The sequence below is a fragment of the Corvus brachyrhynchos genome, unplaced genomic scaffold (assembly GCF_000691975.1).
Source record: "Corvus brachyrhynchos isolate BGI_N302 unplaced genomic scaffold, ASM69197v1 scaffold115, whole genome shotgun sequence".
In the NCBI taxonomy this organism is placed as follows: domain Eukaryota; kingdom Metazoa; phylum Chordata; class Aves; order Passeriformes; family Corvidae; genus Corvus; species Corvus brachyrhynchos.
In genome coordinates, this window is record NW_008239553.1 from 1,040,597 (window position 1) to 1,051,158 (window position 10,562).

Genomic DNA, 10,562 nt, shown 5'->3' on the forward strand with positions numbered 1-10,562 from the left:
AGGAATGACCAGAAGTCTGCCATACCAGAAGCAGTAAAAAGTAAAAAGAGAAGGGTGGCATTGGCCAAAAGTGCAGGCACATGACCTTGGAGGACCTGCTAGACCCCAAGTTCGATTATGCAGCTTTGCTAATGCCCCCATCACAAGCAGATACACTCACCATAAAAGAAACCCTACTCTGAAGCCTAAATAGGGAGATTGGTGTTTCCTGACAACTTTGAGAAGTAATTACGTTTTCTCTAAGAGGCTTATGCTAATTTTCTCCCCCCATCCTGTGATGATCTTCCAATATCAGCAATTTCCAGCTCAGACAAACAGCTCTGGCCCCCCACAATCAACATCAAGGCCAAGCGTGCTGCTTTTAGGAGGAAAATGCACAACTCCCTTCACATATGTGATGAGCTCCTCAGACCTCAGCAGGAGAGTGCTGCCACAGCCATGCCAGCTGCCCAGCCACCAGGCCCTGAGAAGTCATCCTCAACGTGATAACATACTTGCAACAAGCACATAATACAATGTCTTTTCAGCCTGAGATGGGTCAGATAAAGGTTTATAACAAGTCAGGAAGATAGACCTATCCCCAGCCTTAGGGCTAGAGGAGAACAGGAGAGCAGAACTTGTCCCTCCCAGAGAGGCACTAACACATCAGGCCCTGATCTGCTGTATATTTAAGCAGAGAAATCATAGAAACACAGAGTGATTTGGGTTGGAAGGGACCTCTTAAAATAATATAGTCCAACCTGCTGCCATGGGCAGGGACACCTTCCACCAGACCAGGTTGCTCAAAGCTCCATCCAGCCTGTCCTTGAATGCTTCCAAAGATGGGGCACCTACAACTTCTGGGGGCAACATGTTCCAGTGCCTCACTACCCTCATCACAGAAAACTTCTCCCTTGTATTCAACCTAATATTCTCCTTGATACATTCAGCAGAAAGTTTTATTTAAAAGCTGTGCTCAAAGTCCTCCCAGAGGGAAACTTCCCCTGGATTAACTGGGAAGCCAAACTCTTGCAGCATGGACATGAAGCCACCAGTCAGCAGTGCCCCACAAAGGACTCTACCAACACTGTAGCCTCCCAGAAATATTAATGCACTTGGCAATCCTTACCACCCTTTTACATGGAAGGAAACTGAAGTAGAAGCAGGACGTGTTCTACCAGGGGCTACACAGCGGCCCTTCAGCAAGCCATCCCCACTCCCACATGATCATCAGCTTATCTGATCCAAAACTACCCTCTGCTGCCACAACAGTCCTGCCTTTTCCCTCCTCCCCCTTCTAGACATCCCAGTCATCTCTACACTTGAGGTAGCAACCACCATTTGCTTGATCCAGCTGGAAGCCATCCCAGAAAAAAAGAAAATAAAGGGGAAGAATTTCTGGCAGAAGAACAGCCTGAAATCAGCTAAAGCTGATGAGAAGCATGACCTCAGAAAGATGGCACAGTGGTACATGTGGAAACCTAGATGAGGCTTCAACCCATCATATCTTTGTCTTTGCACAGGGGTAAGTCATGTAAAATCAGTTTAACAGCTCCATTCACTGCTGAGCATGCTCAGTCACTCACTTTTCTAAAGACCCCTCCAAAACAGCCCGGTGATTTGCTCTCTGAGGTCTCCAAACTAGGCTGATGCACCCAAACAGCAACACACCACAGCTATGCAAGCCTTGCAGCTTACCAAGGCACAGTGGTAAAACAAAATTCCTCCAAGAGGTTTGGGGATATTTTCGGGGGGGGGAGGGGTGTTTTGTCACAGCTGAAGGGTGTTCTCAAATGGTTTCCAGGAGCAGAGGAGCAAGGACAAGCATATGCAAAGGATCTAGCAAAAGCTCTTAAGCAAAGCAGACAGCAGGAAGCTGAAAATAAATATGCAAAGCCCTTTGCAGCACCAAAGTTCAAATCCATCTGGATATTTCTAAGGCTGTCGCAGCAGCCCATAGAGGGGATTTTCCAATTCCTTGCAGAGAAACCCTGGAAAATAAAGATGGAAAAGTAGATTCACAGGCTCAAACTCTAAGCCAGATCTTCATCCCGACATGTGACCACCTTCAACAGCACCAGGAGTGCAGAGGGAGGAGCACAACACAGCCCTGCATGGTCCCCACAGGCTGGCTTGTCCCCAGCATCTGGAAGCCTGAGCCCCCTCCACCCCCATCCCGCTTTGCCTCTGGCACAGGTGTGGATGGAGGGGTTGCAGCAGACGCAGGTGCAGCTCAGGGTATCTATCAGAGGACCTGCCAGCACAAGCCTTCACATCCCAGCCAGTCACCTCGCCTCCAAAACCAGCAAGGGGTACAGTCCTGTAAAAGGACTGTAAAGTACAGGTCACAAAGCTGCACTGAGTGGAGGGAGACGATCCATCAATGTGTCCAGAGGTCCCATCCAAGCATCTCAGCAGCAGTCTGATGGAGCTCCCCACCACTAGCTCCTTACAGAGGGGAAGGAGGCAGAGCTAATCCTGCCTTGTTTTTCTGAGTTACACAGCATTAGTCACACAGGCTCCTGCCCCAGGGCCCCCAGGCAAGCCTTGCCTTCGATGGTTGCTGTGTGCTCCCACTGAAACCACCAACTCTGCCAGCTCTCAACACGAACAGACAAGCACAGTTCAAAAACTCACATTCGAGCCTCCTTTAAACACCTTTCACAGAAATACCCAGAGCTGCCCCTCTACTTAACACAGCTCTTTTTTTCCCCCACCAGAAAAAGCACCAAGTTAGTAAAATTGAGTTTCCATGGGACTAAAATCAATTAACCAGCTACACGTGTCCAACTGACCCGTTGCCAGTTTTCCGGACAACTGTTACCATGCAGACCACATGCACACCCCCAGAATATCCCAAAGCATCCTTAAGAAAATCATGGACTTTGTAATAAAGCTCAAGCTTTCATCTCTGCAGAAATTCATATTAGTAAAAAAAAAAAAAAAAAAAAAAAAAAATAGCAAACCACAACAGATCAATTCAGGTCTATTTTTACCGAGAAGAGCTTCAGAAGTCAGCTGCAGCTTGGTGTAACCACAGAGCTGATGTGAGACAGGACACAAGAGCCATCACGCCACATGTCCAGCATTTATGCTGGGGACCTTCCAGTTGCCTGCATGCCACCTCCCAGCAGCAGGGACGTGGGGCAGAGCACAGCTCCTCAGCTTGCAGAGAGAAGCAGCTCATTGCACTCACCAAGACACCAGTGACCACTGATAACAGAGGGAAGCAATGCCCACACCTGTTTCTAAGTGGAGACGAGCTGCCAAAGCAATCAAGCAAGCCGAGCCCTTCAGCTGCACCTCCACAAAGGTCTCCTGGCCCATGCCACAGCTCTGCCTTCCCCACCGGCTTTGCAGCACCAGCAAGAATCGCTCTGAAACGCAGTTTTGCAAGCAGATGCCTGCAGCGGAAGCAGCCTCCAGTGCACAGCCTCTCTGCTCATTTTAATGCAATTTCTTGAAATCAAACAAGAACAGCTAAATTCATCCCCTCTGAGCTCCAGCAGGATACTGGCTACTCCAATCTTTTCATTTCAGTCTGCCACTTCCAGCGGTTGGAGAATAGGGAATAGAAACATTGAGCCACAAACTAAAGACCACGGATGCACTTCCCAGGGACAATTACCCCTCCTGCCCAGCCTCTCTGGGGATGGACCCCTCTGTCCATTCAGCTGTCCCCATGTCAGATCCAGCACCCTGCCAGAGGTGATGTGCAGTCTCCCAAGGACTGATCTGCTTGGGTATGCCACAGGAAGACATCAGTGGAGATTCAGCTGGCATCCATGCCCAAGGCAGGAAAGCAGTAAGGGAAGAGATCCCTGTAAAATCCAGACAAAAATCTTGAAAAACAGTTTCCTTGGACACACTGGAGGCTGACAACAGTCCACTGCCAAAGAGGGGCAGAGACACCTGCCCCTTCTCCCTCCTGTTCCCTCCAGTCTGCTGGAAGGAAAAGCTCTGGCTGCCATGAAGCCTCTGCCTGCCATCAGACTGAGTGCTGGCACAGAAGAGGGCAAGATGACAACGACTTCCGTCCAGACCTTCAGATGTTAAAAGCATGACGAGGGCAATGCTACAGGAAAGAAAACTCCCTGAGTTCTCACGAGTCTGTAAAGAGCCAGAATAGCTGAAGGGATTTATAGACCAAGCCTAAAAGCACACACACTCTTGCTCAGCTGAGTCCACCCCTTGTATTGACACATGTATGGTGCAATTTTTTCCACAGAAACTGGATTACAGCACCCTACTTTAGGAGGTGACTAATCACAATTTAAACACATCAACTGGAAACGAGTCCAGCCCCTTCAGTGGTTAAGGTCTTGTAACGCTTATTTGGTTTTCTCAGCTATATGTTACATATGCCCCCTTCCCACTCCAAATTCAACTTCAAATTCCACCTGCTGTACCTCATGGCATCTTTCTCTCACAGCATGGGAGACCGTGAGCAGACCCCAGCCACATCTTTTCAGCACACGGACGTATCAAAGCACAGCCATCGGGTCACCACTGCCAAGCCTGCTGTGGGATTTACAACTTAAGTTCAAGGCAGGCAGAAGGACCATGTATCAGGCTCTGCTCAGCCTCCAGTCATTTAGAGCATCTCTGGGGGTCAAGTGATGGTCCTACCAGCCCTTTATCCAAGGGAGCCGAGTGGCGGGTGTCTGTCCACCATAGCTACCACCATCAGTCTGGTCAGTTCTGGAGCAAACCTGATGGGAAGGCAGCCGTAGCTCAAAAATACATTGGGAAAGAAAAAATCCAGTGTCAGGGCACCTAGACTGTGGCAGCAACAAAGTGGCTCAACTGTGCACCTAGGCCACAAGAGCTGTCAAACAAATCAATGCCTTGCAGGTCAGATACAGGTTTCCCTGTGAAACTCACGCAGCAAGTCAGGGAGCAAAGCAAATAGTGAGGCTTTGAAATAATTTCAGTAACTTTATCTGCTTAACATCATAAGCAGCAGCAACAGCACAGGTAACACTTCTGACCCACTTCGTTACCACCAGAGGATCCTTCCTGCTAAGTTCCCCCCAGTCATATATCAACACTCTCATGATCACTTTTGACTCATGGAACTGAAGGGGGAGGGATGAGAGATACTGTAAGAACAAGACACCACAGAGACAATTTTTCAAGAAACTGAACTTCTAAATATGCTGGTCATTTTCTTACCTGCTCCTTCATCTACTCTGTATTGAAATGTTTGACAAGACACACAACTCACTATCAGTGCAACCTTGCTCCACTCAAGCCCAAATCACACATCAGAGCTTTAAAAGGAGACACTCAAAAATTTTAACTTGGGGTGAGAAAACTAAATAATAAAGTAATAAACTAAACTAGGTAATAAACTAAAACTTGTGTAGTCATCTATGATGCAAACAGGAGAAAATTTTTTTTTTAAAGCAACTGCAGTAGCTCAGACTGATTTTGTACTCCCCCAACATCCTACCACCATGGTGGTGAGTGGCAGATGTGGCTCTCACATGCATAACCCTCACTGATTAATGAACAAAACCGAGGGCAAGGGGAGGCAGGAGATTTAAAAACTCAAGACAACCTGCTTTTGATCCTGATTTCTGGTGAGTGAATTGGCCCACAGCATGTGCATGAAGAAGGTAGGCATGTCTGCACAGCTGCTGCAAAGAGAAGTAAGAGATGCAGGAGCAGGCTGTAGACTTAGGCTGGCTGTCCCAGCTGCTGCTAGGTCACCAGCAAAGCATGCACCTCACTTTGCTTAATGAGCCACTCTCCCCCACACCTCTTACAGCAGGAGGCACCGGCAAACTCCTGAATACACCAACAAACAAGCATTTTGAGCAAGCAGGCTTTAATTCTGCTGTCAGGATGCCAGCAGGGACCCAAGTCCTAACTAAGGAGATCAGCTGTGTACTGATGGACACTCAGGCAAAGCTGGGGTGATGGGGGCACGTGAGGGCCTGAGCACCCCCAGCACCTGCTTCCTCTTCATGGATCTTTTTTCCCTCGCCTTGGACTGATCACAAGTAGTTTCCCACAATGAAAATCCTTCACTGAGCTCCAGAAGATGAGACAAGTGATTTGTTTGCTTGAATTTTGGGGTACCAGAGGCACTGGGGCTCACTGGCACCATGAGCTCCCACCCTGCTGGACGCAACTGCTCGGCTGCTGCCTGCAGCACAGGAAGTTTCTCTGCAGAAAGCAGAGAATGGTGCTGGCTCCTGTGTTTGATTTCCAGGATCCAAGCCACAAGGAGAGCTAAAAATACCCCAATTAACCATTCCTTTTCAACACAAGACTTGATGACAATGCCACAAACGTATTATACAACTGCAATCAGGAAGATGTGATCTGCAAATCTAACTTTTAAGAAAAGTGAAAAATCAGAAAAAAATTATTTCAGAAAGAAATCAAACTGAGAAAACAGCTGGCCAGGACAGTAAGCTCTGAATTCAAGTATGGACCACATCTCCAAAAATGTCGAGAAGCTTGTGCTACTTGCAATTGTGGTGGCTGGCTCTGAGGTGCTTGCAAGCTTTCTGGTGTGACACACACAGGGTATATAATTTCTGTTCTGCACTGATTATACAAAGAGAGCTCGTTCTGGCTATAGCCCATGCAAGCTGTCTCCTGGATCAGCTGGCTGCTTAGCATGGTGCCATCATGCATGTCAGGAGTTAAGCAGGAAACTTTTATTCCCGGTAAAACCCATTGCAAAGAGACAGCTATGCTCTGGAGCTAAGGATTTCCTCACATGAAGATTTAGTAGCAAATTTTTTTATCACTGCCCAGTCTTTGCAGTGACATGTAGACTTTCAACATCATCTGTGGGTAATACTGGAGTACATTACTCACAGCAGTGCACCCAGGAGAACCAGCAAATCCTCTCTGTTTGAGCCCGAGCGTCAGCTTTACCCTGGAATTACATTTATCTCTCTGGCACTAGGCTCTCATTAATGGAATTACCAGGCAGGCTGCTTCAGACTTAACACTTGAGAGAGACAGGGGGGGGGGGGGCCCGGCACTGTTTCTCTATCCTCCAGCGAGCTGCTGCCCGAACGAGCCCGACCCCGTGACGAGAGCCAGGGAAACAAAAGGAACAACCCCGAACTGTCCAGGGCAATCAATATCTTTCTAGGAACATCCAGGCTTCTTGCCAGCTTTCTTCCAACCCTGATTTAGCTCTTCTGCAGTGCAAGGGGGATGGCACACGCAGGAGCAACACGGCGGGATGCAGAGCCGGCAAGCATGGCTGGCACTCGAGCAGATACTTACAGGGGACAATCTACAACGGTCCCTCTACAAATACCTCAGGCTGAGGGTGCCAAAGCAAACCCACAGCTACGGAGAGCACCCACCCAGCTTGAAAATCAGAGCAAGCACTCCAGTCCGAATACTTGCTTCAGAAATACCCACTGCTACTTCAAGTGGGGAGGTGTAAGGTAGCAAACCAGCCGAGATTGCTACCCTCAGCACACGAGAGTATCTTGCACATTCTAGAAATCTGCCTTCCACCACAGCAGCTCTTGCAGTGCCATGCTGAGCGATCTGCAGCGTGGCATGAACCAGCCTCTTAAAGAACCCCTGCACTACCCAGTAAAATGGACAACTGGGAGGTCCCAGGCTGCCGAAAACCAAAGAGGATGCAGCAAGCAACCCTACCACAAAGCTGCATGGATAGCTCTGCAACTTCAGCATCTGTGGGGGCTGTTCTTCACACAGAGCAGCTGTAGGCTTCTTTAGGTGGTATATTCCGAGCCACCTGCAAGAGTACTTCTCTAATCTCAGTGTGGAGGGAGCACAAGGAGAAAACAGAGATCCACCAAAACATGAACAATGCTTGCCCAGCACTGTTCAAGAGCACAGCTCTGCCAGAGCAAGTGGAAGATAGAAAGGGGAAAGCAAGGACAAAGTTTATTTGCAGAGCATAGACATGTCCTTCCAACAGCTTGAGCTGTGGGAGCTGAACTACTCTCCCCTGTAATTAAAATGAAGGAGAGGAAAGCACAGGACTTACTCCAGCGTGACTGTGAAGGACTGAAAAGCTTTGAGTTTCAAAGTCCACCTTAACACACATTCTTTGGTGAGATTTTAATTCTAAAGAACAGGAGAAAAGAGGTATTGCTGTGGGAAAAGCTGCTGTACAACCTTGTTGTTAAACCAAACAAGGCACAAATGAGGGAGGGCTGTGGCTGGGGTTGATGAAGCAGGGCTGAAGACCGGCCTCTGTTCCCCCTGCCCCTGCATTTGCTCTGCCAGGAGCTCCCAGCAACACGACTCAGAGGCAGACTGCCCCGTGACAGGAAAAACACATGTAACACCCAGGCGGTGAAACCTCACATCTGAGAGCATCTATGCAAAACACAGCCTGAAACATATTTTCCAGCTCCACAGAGTCAGCTTGATACTTAGCAAAGCCAAGCTGGTGAAACGCTGTCATGTGTGTTGAAGGTGAGATTCCTCAGCAGGAGATACTCTCAAGCATCTCCTTGTTTTCTCCACATCAGGAAAAAGAAAAAAAAAAAAATAAAAAGAGAAGCCTAGGGTAAGATTATGGGGTTCTGCTGCTCAGGGTGATGTAAGAGAGACAAGAGGACATAAGAAAAAAGAAAATTACACAAGTGCAATGCTCTCCAGCGTGTCACCCAGGGGAATAGCTAAGAAAACTACTTTCTTTTCAAAAAACCCAGTAAGGATAAGGAGCCATCAGAATTATGAGTCAAGCTCTAAGATAAGAAATCATACTGCTGGATGGGTGCGGCTGCCTGCTTGTTTGGTCGCTGATGGGTTTTTTCTTAAAGATAAACATGTCTTTCAGAACATGTTTGTTGGCCAATCTTCTCTCTGATGGAAAAAAAAAAAAAAAAAAACCCAGAAGGAAGCTCACAACCGTGAAAATGATAAATGAAAGGCATGAGAGTTTCCGAAGAGCTCTGAGGTCGTGCTTCACAGGCCCTTCAAAGTAAGACGCAACACGTCAAAAAGAACAAAAGAGGGGTAAATTTAAAATTCCAAGTATTTCAATAAAATGTCATTCAGAGAAGCTATTAAGCAAATTCTGCAAGAAGAAGACCCCATTCACAGAGCCTGAAACCTGTCAAGTAAAATATATAATGTTTTGCACCTATTTAATTTTCAAAGCTGTTGATATATAGAAGTATTTAATCAGAAATTCATAGTCTGGGGGAGGATAGCTCAGCAAATGCATCCCAAAAAAGTAACTTGTATATCAGAGGCAGAACTAAGGCAAATCCCTTAGGAAGGCTGTAAAATTGAGCACAGAATGGTTTTGAATCCAACAGAACGATGGCTTGAACACGGCCAAGGTAGAAGTAGAAAAGTACTGTTAGGAAAGCAAAGCGTAAAGCACCCAGGAACTCGATGGAGCAAAAAGCCACAGCAAGTCCCATCACTCTCACCAAATTCCCTGCTGGCTCAGTGAATTGCAGTGACCTGGTGACCCGGATCACTCCCTGCAACCCGGCCTGCTCAGCCCAGGACACTGCTGCTCTCCTCATGGCTAGGTGTTAAGCAGCCCCCACGGAGGTTATACAACAAGGTTATTTTGTAACCGCTTTGGTTCAGAAAGTATTTTGCACTGGCCATCAATGCTTTTTGGGTTTTGTCTTGTCTTACTCAAGAACACCAGAGGGGAAGTGACTGAGCACAAGGCAAGACATTTACCAGAACGACAGGTTTTTAACTAAGCCTGGATATCGCTGCTGCTGAACACAGCTTTAATTAAACATGGCAAGCCCATGAATAGCTTCATCTTCCTCAGCCTAGAGCTCACAAGAGAAATGAACTGATGCTCTCACCTGCTTTGCTATGCACCCCTTGATTGGCGGCACTCCTTTTCCCACATGCAAAACGGGCACCAAACTCCCATCTGGTCAATGCAGCTTCCCAGAAGACTCCAGTACATGCCCTCATCTGCCATTTCGGCAGGCACCTGAAGTTCCCTGCTCCAGAGCCGGCATCTCCCTCCTTGTCCAGCAAGGAAACTGTTGCCTTTACTCCAGCTGGAGCACGAGAGCAAACGGAACCATTTCTTCAGGGAAAAGACCTCACGATTCACCACGGTGCCAGATTTCACTTCTGTGGGTGTTGTTTTCAAAGGAGACATTGCAAGGCAAGGCGGGGAGAACCAACTGCCCGCAGCAGGTTCGCTCATCTAGACACTTGGGCATCCCCAGCTGCCCCAGCCACGCACAGGGACCCAGCCCGGATGTCCCAGCATAGACGGCAGCAGGTATTTGGGCAGCAGGTATCTGGGGGCTCCCTGGGCTGCCCAGCCAGGCCGAGTGTTACCCCGAGTCCCCGCGGGGCGCAGGGGGTGGTGCGGGCTCTGTGCCCCGGGGGCCGTGAGGAGCTGCCGGGTAGGCGAAGCCTCCCCGAACAGTAACCGGGGTCACCCGGGCAGCTCCTGCGCCCTTCATCAGCTGGGGGGGCTCGATATTTTGTGGGGGTTTTTTTGTTGTTTGATTGTTTCCTTCTGTTTTGACCTCAACGCAGCCCCGCCGCGACTCAAAGGACCAGCCCAGGCCCCTGGAAGAGGCTCTGCCGGTTGTTCAGCCCCCCGCTCCGCTCTCCACCCGCCC

At 48.5% G+C, this 10,562-nt stretch overlaps 1 protein-coding gene across 6 annotated transcripts in view; it reads right to left on the minus strand.

The window, feature by feature from the left end:
- The window catches only part of LOC103620902 (USP6 N-terminal-like protein), an 83,553-nt gene extending 73,437 nt beyond the window's left edge, over positions 1 to 10,116 (minus strand). For 4 of the 6 annotated variants that reach the window (XM_008639648.2, XM_017741698.1, XM_017741697.1 and 1 more), the window contains exon 1: positions 9,780 to 10,111. The gene's annotated coding sequence lies outside the window, so the exon portion shown is untranslated. Of the gene's footprint in view, positions 1 to 3,221; positions 3,383 to 9,779 lie in introns of those variants that run through there. The other 2 variants (XM_017741700.1, XM_017741696.1) reach the window with 2 other exon arrangements.
- Positions 10,117 to 10,562: the final 446 nt, after the last annotated feature.